This window comes from Nelumbo lutea, chromosome 8, assembly GCF_056320005.1.
Source record: "Nelumbo lutea isolate HS-2025 chromosome 8, American lotus-T2T, whole genome shotgun sequence".
Taxonomy (NCBI): Eukaryota; Viridiplantae; Streptophyta; class Magnoliopsida; order Proteales; family Nelumbonaceae; genus Nelumbo; species Nelumbo lutea.
This window is the reverse complement of record NC_142691.1, coordinates 39,471,492-39,487,658: the sequence shown is the minus strand read 5'-3', so window position 1 is coordinate 39,487,658 and position 16,167 is coordinate 39,471,492. Positions and strand designations below refer to the sequence as shown.

The window sequence follows — 16,167 nt, the reverse complement described above, 5'->3', positions numbered from 1 at the left end:
TGGATTTTTATGCCGGTTTTATTAATTTTTGCCTTAATTTAGCTTAATGCTAAGAATAAGTTCAGGGATAATCAATCCAAGAAAAGGAAGGAAAAAGGCAAGAAAAGAAGGTTCAAAAAGACCAATTTCAGTCCAGCCCGGTCGTGGAAGCAAGAGAGAGCACTTCGGCCCAAAAAGAGCAAGTGAATTCCTCGAGAAAACCCAAGAAAATAAAGCCTAGCTATGAGTAGAATTCGGCCCAGCAAGGAAGGCCCATTTTTAGCCCAAATAACAGCCTAGAGTGTAGCCCACATGAGCTCAAAAGCAAGCTAAGTTGTAGTCCAAATAGCAGCCCAAAGGGAGCTAGGGGCGGCAACTCCTAGATGTTTCTTGAAGAGAAGGAGGGAGCACTCTAGAAGGTTCAAGAGGGGTGTAATACACCCCATTCTAGAGGCTTCAAGAAGGGGCAAAAGCCCCCTTGAAAAACTATATAAGGAGGCCTCTAGGAGGGGAGAAAGTTGTTCAATTGCTTGAGAGGAAGGCTCTCCCACTCTTAGAGGTTCGGCCACCTTGAGAGAAGAGAAGAGAAGAAGGCTAGGCGCAAGGAAGAAGAAGAAGAAGGGCTGAAGGAAGTTCAAGACAAGCAAGCTAGAAGAAGAAGGTGAGTTCGAATTGAGAGTTTGTGATTCAAAGATCTTCTGTAATAAATCATTTGTAGTTTCATTCTCTTTTGATTTGAATTCAGTTTCTTAGTTATATGTTCTTTCTTCTTTCTCCTTGTTTCCATTCTTCCTTGATGTATTTCAGCTTGTAAAATTTCAGTTCAGCAATTTAATTCTTTTTTATTCATTCAAATGGTCATGCATTGTACTTGAAGTTTCTTGAATAAGGGTGTGATTGTAGAGTAATTCGACCAATAACCTTCAAAACTCAGATCTGAATTCTCAGATCTGAGATTGCAAGATCTGAATTGCTTGAAAGAGAATTCAGATCTGCAATTTTCAGATTGGGCGAATTAATCTACAGCTTGGAATTCCTAGAGTGCTTGAGAGAGACTCTAGGAATTCAAATCTACTATTCAAGAACTGAATTGAGTGCAAGGTTAGAGATAACTTGCACAATTCAGTTGGTGATCAATTCAGATTTGAATTGATGCCTTAGAAGTGTTTGAAAAAATGCATGCATGGGGATTAGATTCTTGCTAGAGATAGAAGAACCATCACTCATGCATAGGATGGACATGCGCTTGAGAGAGGCTGTTCATGACCTTGGGGTTTCACCAAACCAAGGCTCAATCATGATTCATTCGAATGATCCAAATTGATAGATTGCTGAATTCTGAGATTGACATTTATTGCTTACTCTTCTAACCTGATTTGAAGGCAATTGGACCAATGATTTAAATAGATTTTAATTTAGGATTTCTTAGCTTTCATTAGAGTTTTGATTCATTTGTTGATCAGATAAGAAGTGCTCAATTTAGTATTGGTAATTGTTTCCTAAATCCTCGTGGGAACGATACTTCACTCTCTACTTTATTACTTGAACGGCTAGTGCACTTGCTAGTGTCACAATGAGCAACACATCAATAATCGAGTCTAGGGGTCGGGTGTAACTTTCTAGTTTTGCCCATCAATCTCCAAGGTCCAGGGCAATATTGGAAATCTGGTCCAGTTCAAAGATTCAATTAATCCCACATTGTATGTGCCTAGGGTCTCACCCCGGTAGCTGAGACAAGCCACCCCAACCGACTTGGTGGCACCACAGTGTCAGCCTTGTCAAGATAGGTCTCCCCAGACCGACCCATTGGCTGTGAACATTCAAAACTAACACGAGTCTCAATAAGTGACCAGTTTAAGGGTAATACACAGAAACATACCAAGGGAACATGAATCAAATATGCACTTTTATTCATTTACAATAAACTCATAAAGTACATCAATTTTGATTGAAGCTAAGGGCATATAAAACTGTCTAACAGCTCCCACTTGCACTTAGGTCCAATCAGGTACTAGCCGGAGTCCCATGCTTTCCACGTGTTTCTCAAACACTTTCTGTGTCAGTGGCTTAGTCAATGGGTCTACCACATTCTCCGCTGATGCTACCTCTTGCTATCATCCTCCCGTAGGTCCAGTGTTGTCATGCAACAATGGAATGGGTGATCTGCTGAATTCCAAATTCATGAATGAACACCTTCATTCATAAGGCAGCATCACTTACGGCAATGCGCTCGGCTTGGGTTGTGGACTATTAATTTGCAACTTAGGACCCCTGTTTGCTGACACTCAGGAAACAACACACAATCCTATCGTGAAAATATATCCAGATGTAGAGTTTCTATCATCTGGGTCTGACTGGAAATCGGCATCTGTATACCTTTGGATCTGTAGTGAGCTACCGTCGAATACTAGACAAAACTCTTTTGTCCTTCGAAAGTACTTAAGTATGTTTTTCACAGCAGTCCAATGCTCCTACCCTGGGTTGGCCTGAAATTTGCTTACTACACTCACTGCCTGAGCTATGTCAGGACGAGTGCACAGCATGGCATACATGATGCTCCCTACGGCAGCGGCATAGGGAACGTTTTTCATGCCATCAATCTCCTCAGAAGTCTTGGGAGACATCTTCTTGGAGAGAGTGACTCCGTGCCTGAAAGGAACATTTCCTTTCTTGGAGTTTTCCATGTTGTATCTTTTCACTATTTTGTCAATGTAGGCAGATTGGGATAATCCTATTATCTGCTTCGATCTATCTCTATAGAGTAGAAGACCCAGTATATAGGAGGCTTCTCCAAGATCTTTCATGGAGAATTGCTGTGATAACCATACTTTCACCGTAGTTAACATACCTACATCATTCCCAATGAGTAAAATGTCATCTATATACAGAACCAAAAGGTAACCTTATCTCCACTGTACTTCCTGTAGACACAGGGTTCATCCGGATTCTGCTCGAAGTCAAACGATTTGACGGCAGAGTCAAAGCGGATGTTCCAACTTCTAGAAGCTTGCTTAAGTCTATAAATGGTTCTATTAAGTTTACATACCATGTTTTCCTGACCTGCAGCAATGAAGCCTTGCGGCTACTGCATATAGATATCTTCAGTAAGATCTCCATTCAGGAATGCAGTTTTGACATCCATTTGCCAAATCTCATAATCATGGTATGCTGCTACAGCTAGCAGCATCCTAATGGATTTAAGCATGGCCACAGGCGAAAAGGTTTCCTCATAATCGATGCCCTCTTTCTGAGTGTACCCTTTCGCCACCAGACGAGCCTTGAAGGTCTCTACCTTACCATCGGGGCCCTTCTTCCTCTTGTAAATCCATTTGCAATCGATTGCTTTTACCCCGGAGGGCGGATCTACTAGAGTCCAGACTCCATTGGTCTCCATTGAGTCCATCTCTGCTCTCATGGCCTCCACCCACTTCTGGGAATCTATGTCCAACATAGCTTCCGTGTAAGTCACGGGATCCTCCTCACTAGTCAAGGTTTCCACCAGGTAACTATCCTGGTCATAACCATAACGGACTGGTGGCCTGGATACCCAAGTGGATCTTCTAGGTTGGTCACTACCTGGAACTTGTGGGACATCTCCCACTACTCCTGAGCTCTCCTCATCAAGAACAACTTCCTGACGATGGGTGTCCAGGATATAGTCGGTTTCCATGAATTGCGCATTACAACTGCAGAACACTTTCTGCTCACTCGGGTCATAGAATTGGTAACCTACAGAGCCTTTTGGGTAGCCTACAAATAGGCAACAACTGGTCTTGGATTCCAACTTGTCTGCACTCGTTCTCTTAACGTGTGCTGGACAACCCCAAATCTTCAAGTGTCTGACACTTGGTTTCTTTCCTGTCCAAAGTTCATATGGAGTATTCGGAACCGATTTGGTTGGAACCCGATTCAGCACATAAATTGCAGTCTCTAATGCGTAACCCCAAAAGGATGTGGGTAAATCTGAGTGTATGAGAAGCGACCGGACCATATCCAATAAGGTCCTATTCCTCCTCTCCGAAACACTGTTAAGTTGTGGTGTAGCAGGAGGAGCTAATTGTGATACTATTCCATTGTCCTTTAAGTAGTCCCTGAATTCATCAGAGAGATAATCGCCACCTCGATCTGATCGAAGGGCCTTAATTTCTCTCCCTAACAGTTTCTCAACCTCTTGTCTAAACTCTTTGAACTTTTCAAAGGATTCAAACTTGTGTCTCATTAGGTACACGTAACCGTATCGTGAAAAATCATCAGTGAAGTTGATGAAATACACGTGTTGATTTCGTGTCCTAACACTCAGGGGACCACATACATCAGTATGTATTAGGTCAAGTGTGCCCGTACATCTTTCAGGCTTACCGTTAAATGGCCGTTTCATCATCTTTCCTTGTAGGCAAGACTCACAAGTGGGAAGATCTTCTACAGTTAGAAAATCCAAAGGACCATCCTTTTCCAACCTTGTGATTTGGTCAACACCGATGTGGCCAAGTCGATAATGCCACAGACACATCGGATTAACTGTATCATGAGCTCTCTTCTTAGGGATTTCAGCCGACGTAGTTTCGGTTATGTTAGTTTCTAGAGAAGGATGTAGAACATAGAGACCGTTCTCCAGTTCCCCGTATGCGATGAATCTGTTGTTTCTTTTAACAGTAATCGTATTACTAAAGAAGACAGAATAACCATATGCACACAGTTTTAAGACAGAAATCAAAATTCTCCTGAAATTTTGTACATAAAGACAATCTTTCAGTACAATTATTCCTTCTCTAAAAATTAATTCCATGGTTCCTATGGCCACGGCTGCAACAGTTGCAGTAGTCCCCAAGATGAGTGTGACTTCTCCTTCACTCAGCCTTCTGCTTACCTTGAACCCCTGCAGTGAGTTACAAGCATGAGTTGAAGCCCCGGAGTCAATACACCAGGATGCAGAAGCTACCAACAAATTGGTTATTATAACACAAGTTTCGAAGTTACCGTTCTTGGATTCCAGGTAGGCAGGACAGTTCCTTTTCCAGTGGCCAGTCTTCTTGCAGAAGTGACAGGCATCCGATGCTTTGTCTTTCTTCTGCTTCTTGCTCTTAGTGGCTTTCTTCTGAGGCTTCTTTGCCTTCCTCTTTCTCTTACCTGTCTTGCCAGCTTCTACAAGCATGGCTACAGGCTCATCCTTTCTAATCAGTTCCTCAGCTCTTTGCAACATATTGCTGAGCTCTTGTAAACTGACTTTCAGCTTATTCATGTTATAGTTCATGATGAACGGATTAAAGGAAGGAGGCAGAGAGTTAAGGATAGCATCTATCTAGGTAGCAAGGTCCAGCCCGGATCCAAGAGCCTCCAGTTCGTTGATGTATCCCATCATCCAAAGACAATGGTCGTGAACTTGTTGACCCTTGGACATTTGTGCGGTCATGAACTGTTTCAAGACCTTTTGTCGAGTAGAACGATTCTGCTCTTCATACATTGTCCTAAGACTATCCAATATGCCTTTAGCAAGTTCGATCTGATCGAACTGCCTCTGTCTCGGGTTGTCTAAGGAGGTAATGATGTAACACCGGGCAAAGGAGTTTTTCTCCTCCTATTCTTGATAGTCTCTCCTTCGGGCCTCAGAAGCCCTATCACCCAGACGCTCCAGGGCAGGATTCTTTGCCACTTTGTCCAGCTTTTTAGAAGCTAGGACCAGCATAAGGTTCCTGTACCAATCAGCATAGTTTGGGCCCTTCAACTTGTTGTCATCAAGTAGTTTTGCAAAAGATCCGTTTGCCATTTTCTGATAAAAGAGCAAACATTAGTCCACAACCTAATTTGATTCATGTTCATTTCATAGATATGGATTTTAATCTATGATCCATTTCCATTTATTCGTCTCTGAGATTTCCCTCCTCTCTCAGTGACGGAGACTACGGGTTGTCTCTGGAAATGTGGGAAATCACATAGGGTGCATGGAGCCAACTGTTTCAGCTGCATAATCCCACCACCTTTCTGTGGAGGATCACATCCACTCATCATATGATTTTTCCCTTTGGCCTCTGTCAGACAAGGTTCAGAGCCATTTTCAGGTAAACCTTTCTGTCCAGTGAGTGCTTACTCATCATATTCATGAACGCCAAGGTACCGTGAGAGAGTTCCCATTTTCTGGTGAAGGCCCCCTCCCACATCGGTCTATGACGCCCCTATCATCTTATGAAACACTCAGACAAGCCCAACAGCAAATGGATAGCCCATTTTCTGGTGCGTTTCCTCATTACTGAAGGACCCATCCTCATGCTAATGATGGAAGGCCTTTAGAGAGTTCATCATATGAATCTCCCTATCACACGCACTCATATTAGCTGGAGGGAACAAAATTACGCCCTAGTTTGATTTAGGTCAAACCAAAGTGGCTCCCACTGACTTTCATAAAGCCAGATTTCGGTGGGTCTTAAATCGGCTAGGGTTCCGCACGCAACCTCTTGATGAGGTGTGGGGCCCACCACTGAGGGAAGTCATCCAATGACCAAAAGGGACACCATGGCAATGATGTGCATTCAGCCATGGTGTGCGCAAGAGCCACTGTCGAATGAGCATGGGCCAAGTACTTATGGCCCATGTACGCAGCACATCACACATCCATACATCACATGCAGGGATAAATTGATCAAATCAATTAATTATTTGTAAGGCCCGTTGGAATCCCGTTAAATTCCATAATATTAACCATTAATATTATCTAGGTATATGGGCTGAATTAGGGTTACCCAGTTCGGCCCATATAGCTTTATCCTTTGAAATGGGCTTTTGCAGTTTTAACTATTTAAAACTGGGCCTTTACAGGCTGGGCCGAATTAACCATTTAATTAAATATCAATCCTTAGGCCCATTAGTGGGAAATTAGGGCTGACTTTCAGCCTTGATTAAACCCTAGAATTGGTCCAAACAGTTTTGAACCAATCTTGGTTCGAATGGGTCTAGTGTTTGATTTTTAATTAAATCCTTAATTCAAGAAAATAATATGAAATTAAATACTGATAAAAGTAAAAACAAGAATCAGTCAAACAGGGCTGTTCGCACAATCCTCCCTGCAAAACAGAGGTTAGATCACAGAATGCAGTTTCACAAACTGCAAATCGTAGATAGCATTTCTCTTATCTGCGAAATCTCCTTCTCTGCGCCGCCATCTTCGATCCAAAATAAAATAAATAGAAATCCTATATTTATTAATAATTACATCAGATCGAATACCTATACATTGAGTCTAGAAAATAAAAAAAATTATTTACAGACCCAAAATAAATCAAGAACTGCAAAATCGCAGGTTCCCTGCGCAAACCAAGAATTCGATCTCCTCTTGTACGAACAACCCATAAATCAAGAAAATTATAAAGAATAATTCTAAATAATAATCAAATTTATTTAAAAATAATTTCAGATTATTTGCCCAACTGTTCTGGGAACAAATTTCCCAAAACCAAATCTGCGCAAATTGGGTAGAACGCCTTCTCCCTAATTGCGCAGGTTCAGATCTGAAACAGAATGGTTCAAGATTTGAACCTGTGGCTCTGATACCACTGAAGGGTTGAGAGATCCATTACATGGATGCCCAAAGATTGCGGAATAAGGGGCGAATTTAAAAAAAAATTTCTCTCCCTTCAACTGGGAATCAAATTCCCTATTTAGAAAATCATATTTTCAAGGATAAATCTTGAACCTTAAACTGAACCAGATCTGAACCAAAAGGAATGGGAGAGAATGATACCTGATACGGAGAAGCAATGTCTCCCAACGACGGTGTTCACGCCCAAGGAAGGATCCAAAGACTGCTCCCACTGAAGATGGCGCAGTGCAGGATGGAGTTGAATCAGCAGTGTTCTTCCCCAAGAACTCTGTCCTTCGCAAGAAACAGCAGGATGGAACGTGAGCACAACTCCCTTTTGAATCCTTTCTCAAAGAATTGATGTCAAGATCCAATCTTGACTTCTCCCACAGCTGGAGATCGAACTGGCAAACAGGGCGGCAAAAGCAGGGAGGCGGCAAGAGAGTATTCGCAGGGTGCAGAATTCTCTCTTCTTGATTTCAGCACTAAAGAGGATCTTATGTGTTTCTTCGTCTCTCTCAAGGCTGCCGCCCCCCTCCTTCTTTTGTCAACTTGAAAAGATCAGCTCCTAATCCCATTAGGATGTGCTTATCCAAATCATATTTGGATCAGCCTTCTCTTCTAATGAGAAGGATAAACCCTAATCTTATTTGCAGATTAGATTAGCTTTATCCTAATCTTATTAGGAGGTTTCTATATCTGAATCACTCAGATCTGGACTCTCTGAGTGGATAGGATTAAGACCTTATCCTAACTGCTAATCCATCTCAGAATTCGCCCCTTTGATTAACTAAATTAATAGCCTAGTTCGAAATGGGCTTTACGCCCATTAAGCTTATGTGCTCACTTAACCTTCCTAACTGCTGCCCAGTTGGGCTTCCTTGTATGGCGTGGGACCAAAACATTGATCTACACGTCAGCCACATGGGTTCGGCCCAACCTTTGTTACAAGGCCTGGTCGAATACACTATTAAAGACAGTGCACCCCCTGAAACCCATCAAATGGGCTCTATGGGCCCAACACTTACCCTAAGTGGTCCCTGGGCCAAGCCACCTTGTAACACCCAGGGACTGTGGGCAGATGCAAGATTATCCCATCAGGTATTATCCTCAATGGTCTTACACTTAACCTCTCAGCCCATAATGATCTTACACTGCCCGACAAGAGAGGACCTCTCCCTCGGCTGCAAGGAACAGTGTTGCACTCTCCACTTATATGGATCCCGGGAATTAAAACCTTTTGCAAACATTTTAGAAACCATAATGTATATACTTTTATATCTCATATAAAATATACTTCGCAAAAACAAATTTCAATGGTTGAAATCGGCTGCCGGCAGTCTTGGTTTCCAACAATGAGAGTGCATCCCCGATCATTACCTTTGTCCAACAAAGGGGCTGATCCTGTCACTATGATCACCCACTCAGATGAATTCTCGGATTGTCCCAACATACCCAGGTTTTGACCCTCGCTAAGGATCTCACTGATTGGTACATCAAAGACAGCCCGATCCGACACCTAGTGCAGTATCATAATCGAGTCTAGGGGTCGGGTGTAACTTTCCAGTTCTGCCCATCAATCTCCAAGGTCCAGGGCAATACTGGAAATCTGGACCAGTTCAAAGATTCAATTAATCCCACACTGTATGTGCCTAGGGTCTCACCCCGGTAGCTGAGACAAGCCACCCCAACTGACTTGGTGGCACCACAGTGTCAGCCTTGTCAGGATAGGTCTCCCCAGACCGACCCACTGGCTGTGAACATTCAAAACTAACACGAGTCTCAATAGATGATGAACCTACAATTTATCTATATTTTATGAGAATTTTGCATGAAATTTTATGCTGGTTTAATTAGATTTTGCCCTATTTTAGCTTAATTGCAAGAAAGATTTCAGGGGGAGCCAAATCAACAAAAAGAAGGCAAAAGCAAGAAAAGAAAGCCCAAAATTTATCAAGTTCAGCCCGGCCCAGCCATGAGAGCAAGGAAATTTTGGCCCAGCCCATTTTTAGCCCAAATAACATCCTAGAGTGTAGCCCACATGAGCTCAAAAGCAAGCTAAGTTATAGTCCAAATAGCAGCCCAAAGGGAGCTAGGGGCGGCAACTCCTAGATGTTTCTTGAAGAGAAGGAGGGAGCACTCTAGAAGGTTCAAGAGGGGTGTAATACACCCCATTCTAGAGGCTTCAAGAAGGGGCAAGAGCCCCCTTGAAAAACTATATAAGGAGGCCTCTAGGAGGGGAGAAAGTTGTTCAATTGCTTGAGAGGAAGGCTCTCCCACTCTTAGAGGTTCGGCCACCTTGAGAGAAGAGAAGAGAAGAAGGCTAGGCGCAAGGAAGAAGAAGAAGAAGGGCTGAAGGAAGTTCAAGACAAGCAAGCTAGAAGAAGAAGGTGAGTTCGAATTGAGAGTTTGTGATTCAAAGATCTTCTGTAATAAATCATTTGTAGTTTCATTCTCTTTTGATTTGAATTCAGTTTCTTAGTTATATGTTCTTTCTTCTTTCTCCTTGTTTCCATTCTTCCTTGATGTATTTCAGCTTGTAAAATTTCAGTTCAGCAATTTAATTCTTTTTTATTCATTCAAATGGTCATGCATTGTACTTGAAGTTTCTTGAATAAGGGTGTGATTGTAGAGTAATTCGACCAATAACCTTCAAAACTCAGATCTGAATTCTCAGATCTGAGATTGCAAGATCTGAATTGCTTGAAAGAGAATTCAGATCTGCAATTTTCAGATTGGGCGAATTAATCTACAGCTTGGAATTCCTAGAGTGCTTGAGAGAGACTCTAGGAATTCAAATCTACTATTCAAGAACTGAATTGAGTGCAAGGTTAGAGATAACTTGCACAATTTAGTTGGTGATCAATTCAGACTTGAATTGATGCCTTAGAAATGTTTGAAGAAATGCATGCATGGGGATTAGATTCTTGCTAGAGATAGAAGAACCGTCACTCATGCATAGGATGAACATGCGCTTGAGAGAGGCTGTTCAGTACCTTGGGGTTTCACCAAACCAAGGCTCAATCATGATTTATTCGAATGATCCAAATTGATAGATTGCTGAATTCTGAGATTGACATTTACTGTTTAATCTTCTAACCTAATTTGAAGGCAATTGGGCCAATGATTAGATAGATTTTAATTTAGGATTTTTTTTAGCTTTCATTAAAGTTTTGATTTATTTGTTGATCAGATAAGAAGTGCTCAATTTAGTATTGGTAATTGTTTCCTAAATCCTCGTGGGAACGATACTTCACTCACTACTTTATTACTTGAACGGCTAGTGCACTTGCTAGTGTCACAATGAGCCACACATCAAGTTTTTGGCGCTGTTGCCGGGGATTTATCGAAGCAATTTGAGGAAACATTGAGCATTCTTAATCTGGTATCATTCAGCATTGCATTCATAGTTGGTTTAATTTGCTTAATTTTACATTTTAGCTTTGAATGCAACTGTTGTACTACTGTAGTTATGTTTCTTCTTTCTTAAGTAGGTTAGTTTCTTTTTCTGGTTTCAGTTTCATTTTAATAAAGGCATTTTTGATTTCTATTCAATCTTGGGTTGTTCTCTTCAAAAAGAAAAAAAAAAGAAAAAAAATTCACAAAAACATGAGTGTTGCAGATCTGAGTTGCATTTGGCACTCAGATCAGTAGATTTCAGATCTACAGCACTCAGCCGAAAAGAATTGCTTGTGTTTCAGACTTTTATTTCTTTTTCCATTACAAAAAGAAAAAAATATATAAAATGAAAAAAAAAAGAGATCTTTTGAACATCAAGAGGAGCCATTGAGAATTCGGATTAGAACTCAGACCTGAGTTCCTATTGCAGATCTGCAACAGTTCAGATCTGAGTTCCTCTGAACTCAGACCTGAACTGATGAAATTTTGAGGGGAATTGGGGTCATCACCACCCCAATTCACCCTAGGGTACTTCTGCTATTCTCCAAAAACAATTTGGTAGAAATAACTGAAGGTAAGGCAATTGAGATTTTAGATCCGAACTCAGACCTGAACTGATACAAGTTTAAGGTGAATTGGGTGCCATCATCACCCCAATTCACCCTATGATAAATCCGACATACCCCAAGGGTAATTGGATAGCAAAGAATGAAAAAGAAAATTCAGATCTGAACTGATACAGATCTGAACTATAGTTGAGGACTGAACTGATACAGAGCACATTTTGGATTTTGGGTGAACTGAACATTTGCTTTATCCACTTGTAACCGAGCTACATTAGCTAAGGAGGTGTATGTTTGGATTGAATAATTGTTATGCCTCAGATATTTAATAAAAATTAGCACTTTCCAAGTATTTCTATTAGCATTCAGATCTGTAGTAGGGCTGATACAGTACAACAGTTAGCAGACCTGATTTCAGGTCAGGTTTGTGCTTTTGAACACCCACACATTCTTGGATGCTCTTTGCAAAATAAAAAAAAAAAAGAAAAACAAATTTTATGATGACCAGCTTTGATCTCTTTTGAGAATGAACTGAACTTGAACTCAGATATGTTCTACAACCTGCTAATTTGCAGCAGTAGCAATGCCAATAATGCAAACCTGATTTCAGATTACTACAAAAGTTGTGTGGACCAAATAGCTTGCAATACCAAACATTGCAGACCCAATTTTCAGGTCTTAGCAAGTGTTTGATATGCATCAGCTATACAGGTTTGAGCTTCAATTGTAGAGCTTAAAATCCTTAAACCAAGCCTAACTCAGGACTGGTTTTAGTTTATTTCAGATCCTTTTAATATATTTTTCAGATCAGATATGATTTCAGCCCTAAAGCATCACAGATTTGATTCCAACCTTAATGGATGTATATTGTAGTGTATACCAATGAGTGTGTATGAATATACAGCTCAGATCTGAATTATTATTTGTTAATTTCTCTGGACTAACAATACCAAAGACTTGTAGATCTGAACTCAACTAAATTGGGTCTGAATTCAGATGTTGCAATCGATGGATGTAGATAAAGGAACCTTGAATAAGATGATTGGTTTAAATCTGCTTTTAGTATAATCGACTTCATTTATTCATGATAGGATGTAGGTTTTTGTATTCCAATAATTCACTTTACATTTTCAGTGTGATAGGATTAGTTATTTATTTTCTTTTGTGAATATTGGCCTTTTTATTGCTTTGACCTTAACAGTTTATGACAAGCAGACCTGAACTGGAAGAGATCCTTTACGACTCGGAGATTGAACAGACTCTCCGTGTCCGTTTAAGAGCTGCTAGGCAAGTCAGACAAGAAGCACGAGAAGCTCAAGAAGCTCAAGAAATGGCTGAGCAGAGGACTATGATGGACTATGCCAAACCCACTCTCACTGGAGCTGCCTCCAGCATTATCAGGCTCAATATTGCTGCTAACAACTTTGAGATCAAACCTGCTATCATACAAATGATTCAAAACACGGTGCAATTCTGTGGATTGGCCCACGAAGATCCCAATGCACACATTTCTAACTTTTTAGAAATTTTTGACACCTTCAAACACAATGGGGTAAGTGATGACGCTATTAGGTTGAGGTTATTCCCATTTTCTTTGAAGGATAAAGCCAAAGCATGGCTGAATTCATTACCGGCAGGATCAATAGCTATGTGGGATGAAATGGCCAGCCGTTTTTTCTCTAAATATTTTCCCCCTTCTAAAACTGCTAAAATGAGGAATGACATCACTACTTTTTTCCAGCAAGAGGGGGAATCTTTATATGAGTCATGGGAACGATACAAGGAGCTGTTAAGGAGAGTTCCTCACCATGGCCTCCCCATTTGGCTGCAAGTGCAGACTTTCTATAATGGTCTTACTGACTCAAATAAGACCATATTAGATGCTGCAGCCGGAGGATCCATAAATAATAAAACTCCCGAGGTTGCCCATGCACTTATTGAGGAAATGGCAGCCAACAACTATCAATGGCATTCGGAAAGAACTCAAACTATGAAGCAGCAAGGCTTGCATAATGTTGACACTTATACAGCACTATCTGCACAATTAGGAGCACTCAATAAGAAAATAGATGAAATGTAGATAGCTGCCATGCATGTGCAACCTCTTAATTGTGAATTGTGTGGGGGAGGCCACATCAGTACAGACTGCCAAGTTGGCAATCAGTTCAGACCATCTACTGAACAAGTTGACTATGTCAGCAATTCGTCAAGACAGCAGGGTTACCGGAGTCACCATACTTTTCATCCAGGATGGAGGGGACATTCAAACCAGTCCTGGCCAAATCAGCAAGCCCATTTTGAACCGGGTTGATATGATCACCAGTTCATGGAGCGAATCTGAGATTAGTGTTAGTAAAAGGATTGGGTCACCGATGGTAAGGTTGAGACCTTCAAGGCTCGTCTGGTGGCGAAAGGGTACACTCAGAAAGAGGGCATCAATTATGAGGAAACCTTTTCACCTGTGGCCATGCTTAAATCCATTAGGATCCTGCTAGCTGTAGCAGCATACCATGATTATGAGATTTGGCAAATGGATGTCAAAACTGCATTCCTGAATGGAGATCTTATTGAAGATATCTATATGCAGCAGCCGCAAGCCTTCATTGCTGCAGGTCAGGAAAACAAGGTATGTAACTTAATAGATCCATTTATGGACTTAAGCAAGCTTCTAGAAGTTGGAACATCCGTTTTGACTCTATCGTCAAATCGTTTGACTTTGAGCAGAATCCGGATGAACCCTGTGTTTACAGGAAGTACAGTGTAGATAAGGTTACCTTCTTGGTTCTGTATGTAGATGACATTCTACTCATTGGGAATGATGTAGGTATCTTAACTACAGTGAAAGTATTGCTATCACAGCAATTCTCCATGAAAGATCTTGGAGAAGCCTCCTATATACTGGGTCTTCGACTCTATAGAGATAGATCGAAGCGGATAATAGGATTATCCCAATCTACCTACATTCACAAAATAGTCAAAAGATACAGCATGGAAAACTCCAAGAAAGGAAATGTTCCTTTCATGCACGGAGTCACTCTCTCCAAGAAAATGTCTCCCAAGACTTCTGAGGATATTGATGGCATGAAAGACGTTCCCTATGCCTCTACCGTAGGGAGTATCATGTATGCCATGAAAGACGTTCCCTATGCCTCTACAGTGGGTCGATCTGGGGAGACCTATCCTGACAAGGCTGACGCTGTGGTGCCATCAAGTCGGTTGAGGTGGCTTGTCTCAACCACCGGGGTGAGACCCCAGGCACATACAGTGTGGTATTAATTGAATCTTTGAACTGGACCAGATTTCCAGTATTTCCCTGGACCGTGGAGATTGATGGGCAAAACTGTAAAGTTACACCCGACCCCTAGACTCGATTATGATACTGCACTAGGTGTCGGATCGGTCTGTCTTTGATGTACCAATCAGTGAGATCCTTAGCAGGGGTCAAAACCTATGTATGTTGGGACAATCCGAGAATTCATCTCAGTGGGTGATCATAGTAACAGGATCAGCCCCTTTGTCAGACAAAGGTAATGATCGGGGATGCGCTCTCACTATTGGAAACCAAGATTGCCGGCAGCCGATTTCAACCATTGAGATTTGTTTTGCAAAGTATATTTTATATGAGATATAAAAGTATATATATTATGGTTTCTAAAATGTTTGCAAAAGGTTTTAATTCCCGGGATCCATATAAGTGGAGAGTGCAACACTGTTCCTTGCAGCCAAGGGAGAGGTCCTCTCTTGTCGGGCAGTGTATGATCATTAAGGGCTGAGAGGTTAAGTGTAAGACCATTGGGGATAATACTTGATGGGCTAATATTGCATCTGCCCACAATCCCTGGGTGTTACAAGGTGGCTTGGCCCAGGGACCACTTAGGGTAAGTGTTGGGCCCATAGAACCCATTTGATGGGTTTCAGGGGGTGCACTGTCTTTAACAGTGTATTCGACCAGGCCTTGTAACAAAGGCTGGGCCGAACCCATGTGGCTGAAGTGTAGATCAATGCTTGGGTTCCACGCCATACAAGGAAGCCCAACTGGGCAGCAGTTAGGAAGGTTGAGTGAGCACATAAGCTTAATGGGCCTAAAGCCCATTTTGAACTGGGTTATTTATTTAGTTAAAGCGGATAATAGGATTATCCCAATCTGCCTACATTGACAAAATAGTCAAAAGATACAGCATGGAAAACTCCAAGAAAGGAAATGTTCCTTTCAGGCACGGAGTCACTCTTTCCAAGAAGATGTCTCCCAAGACTTCTGAGGAGATTGATGGCATGAAAGACGTTCCCTATGCCTCTTCCGTAAGGAGCATCATGTATGCCATGCTGTGCACTCGTCCTGACATAGCTCAGGCAGTGAGTGTAGTAAGCAGATTTCAGGCCAACCCAGGGCAGGAGCATTGGACTGCTGTGAAAAACATACTTAAGTACCTTCGAAGGACAAAAGAGTTTTGTCTAGTATTCGACGGTAGCTCACTACAGATCCAAAGGTATACAGATGCCGATTTCCAGTCAGACCCAGATGATAGAAAGTCTACATCTGGATATATTTTCACAATAGGATTGTGTGTTGTTTCCTGAGTGTCAGCAAAAAGGGGTCCTAAGTTGCAAATTAATTGTCCACAACCCAAGCCGAGCGCATTGCCGTAAGTGATGATG

At 41.6% G+C, this 16,167-nt stretch overlaps 1 non-coding gene across 1 annotated transcript; it reads right to left on the bottom strand.

The window, feature by feature from the left end:
* Positions 1–13,219: 13,219 nt before the first annotated feature.
* LOC148843874 (small nucleolar RNA R71) lies at positions 13,220–13,326 on the bottom strand. The gene has a single exon (XR_016103923.1). It is a non-coding gene; the product is annotated as a small nucleolar RNA R71 (small nucleolar RNA).
* Between the last annotated feature and the right edge of the window lie 2,841 nt (positions 13,327–16,167).